This window comes from Rutidosis leptorrhynchoides, chromosome 1 (genome assembly GCF_046630445.1).
Source record: "Rutidosis leptorrhynchoides isolate AG116_Rl617_1_P2 chromosome 1, CSIRO_AGI_Rlap_v1, whole genome shotgun sequence".
Lineage (NCBI taxonomy): Eukaryota > Viridiplantae > Streptophyta > Magnoliopsida > Asterales > Asteraceae > Rutidosis > Rutidosis leptorrhynchoides.
In genome coordinates this window covers 681,923,952-681,935,790 of record NC_092333.1, presented here as the reverse complement: position 1 = coordinate 681,935,790, position 11,839 = coordinate 681,923,952, and the positions used below count along the sequence as shown (strand labels likewise).

Here is an 11,839-nt window from a genome sequence, read left to right as displayed (position 1 = left end):
ACCCTTAACCTTAAACCTTAAACCCTAAACACTAAAGCGTAAACCCTAAACCCTAAAGTATAAATTCTAAAATCTTAACCCTAAATCCTAAATCATAAACTGTAAACCATAAACTGTAAACTCTAAATAACAATTCCTAAACTTTAAACCATTAACTCTCAACGTTAATCTTTATTATCCATTAAGCTTATAGTAGTTGTAAAAATGAATTTAGTTTGTACTATAAGTATATATAATTAGAGATGTACAAAAAATATTCAATGGATATTTAACCATAGAACATCTACATCTAAGTCAAATACGTCTCAAGACTTTCTTATAAACAACATTCTTGTGGTATCTGAATCATTTCCATTGTCGTCCAATATGATTGGTTTTAATCCGTTTTTATAGTCAAATACGCATGTCTACAATGATTGTTTATTCATTTTATTGAAAGAAGTAAATACATATTAATAATTTTTGTAATATGATGTACATGCTACATGACAAATGTAATGTGTCATTATTATTATTATTTTTATTTGTTGTTGTCATCACAATGTAGGATGGAAAGTATGCTGTAGGAAAATGTTCTGGCTTGAACAATTCAGATTGAGGAAAATGTATTCGGTCACATGAAACACAACACCAGGTTCAATGTGTTAACGTAGGTAAAAAGTCAAATTAAAAGATGTTGAATTGGAAAAACTCATTGATTAGGTCATTACATGTAAACTAATGAAAAGTATGGTCGACTACTCCAGGTATATATATATATATATATATATATATATATATATATATATATATATATATATATATATATTTTTTTTTTTTTTTTTTTTTTTTGTACTGTTGGACTTTGGTTTGTATTCGATCGTTTTTGTGTAATTTTCAGAAAAATTGCATATTTGTTAGGAAATATGTAATCGATAACTTTTGGGTTGTAATGATAACTTTTATATAAACATGTTTTTAGATTTTTATATAACTACATTTTTTTATACTGTTAATACAGAAATATAAAATTGTATCTGTTATAATTGACACACATTGAACAGGTTGTAATATACGATTACATTGACAAAGGTTTGATGAATTCTTAAACATTTTACGTTAAAGAGGTAGTTGGGTAAGTAACATTGTTCCAAGTACAAAATAAGTGACATACATACATGTTATTAGTTAAAGACCCGCAATATCGCAATTTTTATGGAATGATGATATTTTAAGACAATTTACAACCATGATAACACAAATAAATAATAAAACATTCTAAATGCTCAAATGTGTAAAAATACAAATAAAAAAAATCTTATTCAAATTAAAATAATGGACTTAATTTCTAAAGTCAATCAACGGGTCATATCAAGTTGCATCAAGTTGCATGCGACGATAATGTTTTTCTCAATTCTTCGGTATAGTTTCTCACATATTCGTTAAAATCGTAATCTCTTAAAAATATACCTCTGATAATATTAACACTACCTCCAAGGTCTAAACCCCTTCTATTTGCGTCAAAATAAAACCAAGAAAGCAAATTATGCATTGTCATAACTCGATAAAGTCTACTAATAACATTTTAATAGAAGCATAAGACTCATAACAGTCAAATAACAAACATGAAAAGAAACATGAAAAGTAAATGAAGCCACTTCTGCAGCATAAGACATATGGCAAGCATTGTGAACCCTCATCTCCATCAATGCACCTCCCAGTGAACCCATCCATGAACATTATATGAAATCATACAATTCCACTGTTTGTAACAATACATATTACACATATAATGTCTTAAAATAAACTAAAATGCTAATTTAATGTAGTACTTGTCATAGAAATAAAAGTGTGTTTTCCTTTTCCTTAATATATATATATATATATATATATATATATATATATATATATATATATATATATATATATATCCCAGTCTACCTTTTTTCCTAAAATATCAACATTAACTTACCTGCAAACTATTATAAGTTACTTTAAACTATACAATTATATACACAATGATAACTACACATGAACTTAATAATTACCCAAACACTGAATCTAGGAGGAAAACAAAACATGAATCAAATAATTACCTTCTGATGCATTCATTTGCTTACACTGATATTATGTTATACCTAATCTTTTAATTAGATAGTACTATAACTAATAAACTTGCAAACAAAGATCGTCCAAACACCCCCTCTATAATAGTACATCATTCATGCTTTTCAGAAGGAAAAAAAAGTAAATAAACAAAGCATAATTCATGAGTAATCATCAGCAGCAGTTTCACTTATTGACTTGATTAATATTCTTCAATAGAACTGAAAAATTCAGGTACTAATATTAAAATATTACTAATATTCCCTTATGTGCATAATGAGTACCTATTATCACCCAAATTATTGTACATATAAGATACATGGAGCTTAACTCACTGTTTGTAATACATGGAGTAGAGCACTACTCCAATATTCAAGATTATGTGCAATAATGACAGTGACATTACTGTAATAAGTTTGTTATTTCATGAAGTAGAGCTACTCATTTCTATAAGAGAACTTGCTACCCATTTATCAGACGAAATCCTTATTTGTATATTCTCTTAAACTTGATTCCAAGGGACAAGACTATGTGTAACAATATAAGAATCTATTTTGCAAATAACATCAGAATCTATCAATTAATGAATTCTGTGAAGATTCAAATAATACCAATTTAATAATAACTAAACCCTGGACCTATCTGTACCTCTAATAAATATGTACAAAGATATAATAACGACACAATAGACACTCTAGAGTTGCTTAAAATGAAATCAACAACAGTTACTCGTACCTCGGACACGAACATACAAAGCAGTAAAGCACGATGAGGAAGCTCATCGGATGGGCATTTAAAACATAGAGACATATCAGAACCCATAATGTTTTTGTATGTACCAAGAGGACATTCCTATACACATCACAATAATAACCAAAGCGAATTATTACTTGGTTTAACAAAGGGTGATAGATGTAATGAAATGACGATGACGGTATGAAATGTGTGAGGCGATTGTACATATTAAGTGGTTGTATATAATCAGGGGTGAAATGTGTGAGCATTTTCCATTCTAAAAATATGATAAATGTAACAAGAGGCAGGACAAAAAAGCTGGAAAAGAACCAGTATACCTCACAAATGTCCCATAAAGCCCTTTAGGACAAGACTTTCAAATGACAGTTCAATTTTCTCCAACCCCACCATCGTTTCCAGCAAGCCCTCACCTATAACAATGCAAAACATTTATGTTAAAGCTTCATACAAGTGTAATCACCATCGATGACTTAAATCATAAACTACGGGATCTGAAATATGTTTATACATTAAGACTAATAAGAAAGAAATGAGACACAAACCCAATTGTAATGTTACCTTTGACACTGGAAACTTGTTGATACACATCCCCTGTTGCAATATGTGACCAATGAAAATGAATTCTTCCACCACCACTCCTATTTGGATTACCGTAACCTCCGCAACTCGAAAGAACTCCGGATTCATCAAGAAATAGAGAACTTACAAACAAAAGTATCTTCCCCATAACTTCCTACATTTGGAGTAAGTGACCCATCAACACTAAGTGTCAATATTGGATGCACCATTGAACCAATTACTGCATACATCATTGTGAAATACACAAAAAATGTAAGTGGAATAAAAAGTAGAACAGTCAACCCTTGAAGACCCTGAAGTTTTCAAAATCAGTTGAAGACCATTAGTAGGTGACAGACAGTACGTTCTCGATATAACATACACAATATCCCTAATTTCTAAATTGTTAGTGCAACCGACGAATACATGGTATATAGGCATGTCATACATAACTATAAAACAGTCTAATTCACAAGAAAATCGCTCAACTAAGATAAAAATACATTTATTAGTAACAATGGCATACTGATAGAGAACAAGATGAAGCCAAGCCCAATAGAATAAGTAGCCCAAAAATTAGTAGCCCAATAATTAGTTAGGGTTTCATTATCAATCTCTTTATATATGAGTGTTGTTAGTCAAGTTAGGGATTCAGATTTTATGTACGATTGTTGATTGCGGCTGAAAAGCTTAGCTTGGGCAGCTAGATTCTCTAGTGAGATCTGCTGATTTTAGGCAGGAGATCTTGTGATCTTTCTGATTATTTTATCTTGTATTTCTTTTTCACTTAATAAACACTTCATCCATTTATTATACTCTGATCTTCATATTATTATTTCATTATTAACTTGTTCTTCACAATTCGCTTAATCTGCTGCTGCTATTTTGTGATATCTATCACATACCAAATGCATTAAACTTTAAAGATATCTTAGGATGCTCGTACCATTCATATATACGTCGAGGCACCACTGACATTCAACTTGAGCAATTCAAACGAAGTAGTACATTCAAGTTGAGCCTGAATATATATTACCAGCATAAATATAATATGTGTTATTTGTTCAATGTGATCAAATACTTAGCCACATCATTTGCTTTGAAACACAAAATATATAATCATAATTGATCCTGCATAGGTATCCATTTCTAATATATCCAAATTGATACGAATGCATACCAAATCGTTTGACCAAAATCGATAATCTCTAATCATTTCTTAAGCGATGGATACCAAATCGATACGAACGCATACAAAAATCGATAATTTCTAATCATTTTTATAGCCGAGTGATACCAAATCGGTATTAAACTTTGGGACTGGATTAAAACTGAGATTACCAAGATAGTTTTTCTTCAACATGTTTGATTTCTCACATCTTCATCCTGAATTTAGGGACAACATATGCTTCATCCCCAACTGATGCCCTAAACAATTATTAACGATTTCATTATTATAAATGATAGATTAAATAATTAATACATCAAATAATTAACATTAAAACAATTCCGTGTAACAGTTGGCGATCACTCTTGAAAAGTTTAAAGATTCAAGATATGAAATGTCTTTTACACGCATATGGATAATTGTTTTGAACATAATAATTGGTATATAAACTATACAATATATAAAAACAAACCTTTAGTGGTTTGTATTGTTCAATCTTGTTGTACTGAATCCAAACTCATTATGTGTCGGTATGTTTTCTTTCTCAGCAACAGTAATCTAAAAGAAGCTCACATTTGACGAATTCAACTGAACCTCGAGTTTCTTGGTTTTGCTCCGCAATTTTGCAAACTCCGAAAACCTGATAAAAATGGTACAAATTATGTTTGTGTGCTCATCACCAAGTAGATTAGAAACATGCAAAAACAATGATTACCTGTTCCTTTGACTTGAGACAGTTTATTTCCAGATTTTCCAATCGAAAATTCTTTAACAAATTCTGTTACATAATAAACAAACATTGATAAACGATTGATCCAATGTGTGCAAAAATTTGTTACTTCAGCTCAATATCTTACACAACTACAACACACTGTACACAGTGGAGTCTCAGACATCTGCAATTAAATACACACAAAAAAAAAATCTTTTTAAAAAACTTCAACATCCTATTGAAACTTCGACGTCCTTTTTATGCAACCTATTGAAACTTCAACGTCCTTTTTACTGTTAATATACAAGTATGCCATAAGTCCATAAGAGAAGAGATGTAAGCTATTACCTGACATATACACCAAACCCCGGCCAGTCTCTACTGTTTGCATCAAGGCAACTATGAAGATGCTAAAGTCAATATCAAACAAATAGACATAAAAATACTCAAAAATTAAGTTATAGCTGTGAAGCCAAACAGGTTTCATACTTCTGTAAATGTTTTTCCTAAATCTGCTACCAGTCGGTGGTTAACTCATCCAGTTGAATATCTTTTCATCTAGACTTATATAGTGTTCTCCAGACTTATATAGTGTTCTCCACGCAATCGAAAAGTTCCCCAATCTGAATAGTTATATATGGTATTTAAAGTTCAAACAACATTCTACAACTTTCAAAAAACACGTTCTAAAACTAAACAACATAAAAACCTACCAAAAAGCGCAATTCGGTTGGAAAAATCAACCTACCCATTTAAAGCAACATAAAGCAAAAAAGGAATACATCTAAATAGATTCGTAAACAAACAATAAATACATTGTTAATACTTACCGAGGTTTGGGGGCAGTAAATGGATAATGAAGGTCCTGCAAAGGCACATATTTATTTTTCATAAGTTTTTAATAAAATGATTTTGTCATAGTTATATGAAAATTTTTAACTAAGCATGATAGTACAAACCTCAAGCCTCTGCTCGATCTCATTCCAAGAAATCCGTTACCCACAAGATAGATTGCTTGGACTACGCATCACACAACGGTAGAATACGTCCTTAAAACCAACGAAGCATTGCTTCAATGGTACCGCGGTTACACTTGTGTACTCGCAGGGCTAGAGGTCTCGGGTTCGAGCCTCGTCACCCGCTCTAGGAATTGAAATATATTCCTTGAAGGTAGCCCAAAGGGAAGGTTTTACCGACCCGCTCCGGGACTAAGATCCGGCCCGCCTGCCCCTCGGGATGGTTAAAGGGTCGGATCCTCGGAGTGTGGTTCGGGTTTCCTGCCCGAAAGCGCGTGTGTGTGTGCAAATGATGACTAGGCTTCGGTCCGGACTGATGCAAGCTTGCCTTTCAAAAAAAAAAGAATACGTCCTTAAAAATTCTCACTGACATTAAATCGAACACCTTGAGTGCATTCAATAAGCTTAAAAAAACACAAAATAATTGATTACCTGATTAAACCGAATTAAAGTAAACATAAAGGATCGAATGAATGATGTGTCGATGAATGACCTAGATAGCAATAAATTCAAACTACAACCTAATTCTAACAAAAAAATCCGAATGCTCCAGTCAAATCTGAATATAACAATCAACGGACATCATTGAAAAACATGAATTTATTAGATATTAACAAAAATACCCGTATTTCAATCGAAATGATTAATAATTAAAATAAAAATAAAAATTACTAATGTAAGAAACGAATAAATGATAAATAAGGATAAATAAAGACTGTTCTTACTTTTGAGATGTGAATTTGTTACTAATTTTACATTATAACAAAAACGAAAGATCAAACCGCAGCTAGGGTTTTAAGCGATATTGTTCTTGTGAGGGTGATGAATATGATTTTCACGGCGATATTTTGAATATGCCTCCTGCATTGATGATGATCTTGATAACTGTGGATGATTGTCAGAGGAAGTTAGGGTTTTGTTTTTCTGAGTGTCGTGAATGAACGTAATATTCATAAACCCCAACTTTGTTAATTTTCTTCCGTGTACTTTAAAATCAAAGGGCATTTTAGGCCTTTCAATAATTAAAGTTGATTTATTACTTAATAGAAATGTGGGATTATTTTAGTCCGTTAGATCAAGGGGTATGTGGGGGTCTTTTTTAATCTAAGGGTTAGAAAGTAATTTTTAGAAATAATTATTAGCTAATAAAAACTTTCTTTTAAGTTATAGTAGGATAGGATAGGATAGGATAATGCTATATGCTCAAAATTTATAATTGATCTACCAATAATGCCCTTTAATTAATTAATTTAAATATGATCCCTATAATTTATGTCGTATAACTTATCAACTTAATTTGATATTATAATTTAATATAATTTATTTAAGTTAATAGAATTAACTTAACATTATCTATATATAAAACTCAGTATATAGAGAAATAATTAATTGTTAATTTATAGTAAATTTAAAACTCCATATATAAAACTCCGTTTTAATAATAGATAATAATAATAATTTACTTAAGTTAATATACATTAACGTCATCTATCAATATAGTCTAATAAACCTCTAAAATGATGGTGTCATCATTAAGCTTAATTTTCATAATGATGATATCATAATTATATATTAATTTAATTTAAAAAATAATATGAAATCTTTTATTAATGGAAATATTAATCTCTCATAAATTGTAATTTTATTTTTCTAAAAAAATTTAAAACGCATTTATTATTATTATTATTATTATTATTATTATTATTAAAAATATAAATATAAATACTCAACTTTGAGCGAACTTTATGTTTGTAAAATCAACGACAAGTTTCTTAGTCGTAATCCGTAGTTCCACGAGGCAATAAACTAAATGACTTTAACATTTACATTCACTTAATACGTAAAACATATCATTAAACTGTTTCGTTTAAACAAACCCGTGTTTCCACATGTCATTTCACTAGTCTATATATAAAACTTCCTATATATGTTATTTACGAAAAATATGTTTTACCATGATTTAGTTAAATTAATTAATAATTTTATTATCAAAAAAACGTTTATACCTGAGTAGGGTCGGGTAGAGATTTTATTAGTTAATGATTGTAGGGTAACGGATATATAATACCCGATACGATTAAAATCATGTTCGTGAATCTTCAGTACCCATTTGAACAATCAACGGGTATACATGTTAGGTCGGTACTTAATAGTTAATTACACATCTTTATCATAATAGTAAAATTGAATCATCTGCATATATATATATATATATATATATATATATATATATATATATATATATATATATATATATATATGAATCACGGGTTGTTAGTATCTGCGGATTTTAGGTGTAGGCGAAAAAAATAACCTGTTAACAGGTACATGGGCCTTGATGGATAAAGAAATATTTTTATGCGTTTTTAGACGGCCCTAAAGAAAGAAGTATAGGAGCTGAAGTCGATTCGCCAACAGAGAAGGGGGGGGTCGGACTTGAATACGATTTGTGGACATGAAAAATAATAAAGGCAGATGCCAAGAAGTGGTCACGGAACTTCCATAGGGATTTGTAGTCTTTACTTCCTTTAGAGGCACTGCGGGGATAGTAAGGGCCTCCGTTGTTGAAGAAAATGTCACGATGAACCTTTATTCGCACTTTATGTCGCTAACCCGTGGCGGATAGAGCTAGCAGGTGACTGTAAAGGTACCTCCACATTTCGAACCTCGGGAGAGAAGGACGTTGACTAGAAGAATTGTGTGAAATAAGTGAGTTTATCCAATTGAGACATTTTGATTGAGAATAAATGATTGCCCTCATACAGAAAGATAGGCCTTCCTGTACGAGTAGTGAAGAACTAAACGAGAACGGTTTGTTGATATAAGAGATTCGTACCCTGCCAGTTCCATATCTATACACACTAATTAACAACTTTAAAATGCTATAAATCACAATTATCAAAACTGTAATAAAAGACTACTTTAACAGACTTATGACATTATTCATGTACATTTCTCTAAAAATTATATCCAAATTAATATTAACTCGTGTTTAATTTCTGTGAAAATGCGGGTTATACACTATTATTATAAAGGTCTAAATTAGTTTATTAGTATTATAAATTATAAATTATAATTATTATTATTATTAATTAATTAATTTTAATAATTGATTGAGTGATTGTTTAAATTTCAAATATTGTTTTTGATTGGTATATAAATAAAAACTACTTTCCATCAGTTATTTTATTTATTTATTTATTATTATTATTATTATTATTATTATTATTATTATTATTATTATTATTATTATTTAGGTGAAATCGCGGTTATAAATTGATGAATAATTCAAAATATGTGTCCACCTTATTATTTATATATATTTGTCTTAAAAATAGTTTTGCAGTTAAAAAAACTCACTAATCATCATCAAACTCTCAAATTTATCTTCATTTATTATCCTTATGTTGGAAAATTACGGTCTCACTAATTCCCACCACCCAGCCCCACAACAATAGTAAAGAAATATAAACAACACACAACACAAGATTTAACGTGGAAACTCCAAAACAGGAGAAAAACCACCGGCCCCCAAAGAGAGAAATACACTATATCACAAATTGTTACAATGATATAGACGACTCTCTTAAGCCAACTACACTCTCCAAAATATTTAACTAATACAACTCTCAAACAAGGGTAAGAAAGAAAGAAATAATCAAATACTTAAAGTGTATTGATTGGTGCAAATTGGAATGAAGACTTAGCCCTCCTTTTATAACCAAGTCACCTACCTCCAACTTTCTCCTCCCACCTATGTGGGATAACATCCTTCACAAAGTAACCATATCAATTTTTCTATCAAAAATAAAACCAACAAATCTCCACCTTTTTGATAGAAAAAGATAACCATACTTCAACATTATAAGGATAACCGATATAGATGCTTCCTCGACGACAACTTCAAGATCCTCATCTTCATGCCGATGACATTATCTCCCAAGAGACAAAACTTGCATTTTTACCGAACATTGTCTAAACCGACAAACATTGTCATCAGAGACAATCATAACTCTTAACAAGAATTATCATACTCCACCATTAAGAGTATAACACTTAGAATATCACATTCCAAGCATTTCACCTTGGCACATGTTGTTAAACAACCAGCTGAAACTTTATGGTGCAACTTCCTGTTTGGCTTTCCCTGAAAGTTTCATCAGCTACAACATCAGTTTCCACCACACAACCTGCATCAATGCCAAACCAATGCCCATGTGCAATTGTGGAACCGCTAACGAACATCCCTTTCCATGGTAGCGCGGACACACCGTGAGGATGGTGTGACTTCAGAGGAATTTGTCACTCTCCGTAACAACGGAGACAATGTTAGCGTCTTTGGAGCCATTTGCCGGATTAGCTCCACCTGGACAATTAACCCTTACATGCCCAGTCTTCCCGCACCTCCAGCATACCAGATTCTTCCCAGAGTTTCTCTTTTGCCTATCCGAACACAACACTATCGTATCTCCAGATGACGAGACCCCGTTACCTTCCAGTCTTTTCTCCTCGGATAGGAGCTTGCTAGTAACGTCTTCAAACTTCAGAGTTTTCTTCCCATACATCAAAATAGGTTTCACGTGTTCATAAGATGATGATAAAGATAATATCAACCTCAAAGCTTTATCTTCATCATCCGTTTTAACTCCAATAGCCTCCAGTTCTGAAATAATACCGTTAAGAATACTTAGATGATCTGAAATCTTTGAACCCCCATCCATACGCAGAGTATGAAATTGTTCTTTAAGACACAACCGATTTGAGATGCCCTTGCCCTGGTACAACTGCTCTAGCTTAACCCAAAGCTCCTTTGCCGTTGATAACCCGTGCACATTTGCAAGCACGTTCTTTGCAAGACACAAACGAATCGCACTTGCTGCCCTCATATCCATATCATCCCATTCTTCTTCATCGAACTTACTGCTAGAATCACTGCCGGGAACAAAGGTGGGTTTACCTTTCAACGCCTTGTGTAACCCGGACTGAATCAACACATCCTTGACTTGAACCTGCCATAAGCCAAAATTGATCATCCCATCAAATTTCTCTACATCAAACCTCATTAGACTGAACTTCGACATCGTATCCGTATCCTATAAACAACACTTTCTCTGATTTTGCTCACGTTTCGAATAGCCAAAAGATGTAGCAGGTAGCCAGGACCCTTTAAATCGGAAATCCACAACTCGCCATTAACAAATCCAACTATTACTACGAATCATAAAAAATATTGTCTAACCAGATACCCTATACGATCAATAGAACTCGTTTCTGATGTGGACGATCCACTCCCGTGGCAACCACAGAGCATACTCCGACTCCTATAACCGAGACCACCGTCAAACCTGACGCTCTGATACCAGTTGTTAGGAAATTACGGTCTCACTAATTCCCACCACCCAGCCCCACAACAATAGTAAAGAAATATGAACAATACACAACACAAGATTTAACGTGGAAACTCCAAAACAGGAGAAAAACCACCGGCTCCCAAAGAGAGAAATACACTATATCACAAATTGTTACAATGATATAGACGACTCT

The 11,839-nt window shown here is 32.0% G+C and overlaps 1 long non-coding RNA gene across 17 annotated transcripts; it reads right to left on the bottom strand.

The window, feature by feature from the left end:
* Window positions 1-2,168: 2,168 nt before the first annotated feature.
* Window positions 2,169-7,243, bottom strand: LOC139893279 (uncharacterized). Of its 17 annotated transcripts, XR_011774657.1 has the most exons (12): window positions 6,239-7,243; window positions 6,110-6,144; window positions 5,769-5,902; window positions 5,628-5,678; window positions 5,425-5,463; window positions 5,283-5,345; window positions 5,040-5,207; window positions 4,741-4,827; window positions 4,346-4,420; window positions 3,400-3,640; window positions 3,159-3,251; window positions 2,385-2,937 (listed from the first exon to the last, which is right to left on the bottom strand). It is a non-coding gene; the product is annotated as an uncharacterized lncRNA (long non-coding RNA). The 17 variants fall into 17 exon arrangements; XR_011774641.1 differs by having other exon boundaries at window positions 2,386-2,937; window positions 5,628-5,902; XR_011774591.1 differs by having other exon boundaries at window positions 2,386-2,937; window positions 5,283-5,463.
* Between the last annotated feature and the right edge of the window lie 4,596 nt (window positions 7,244-11,839).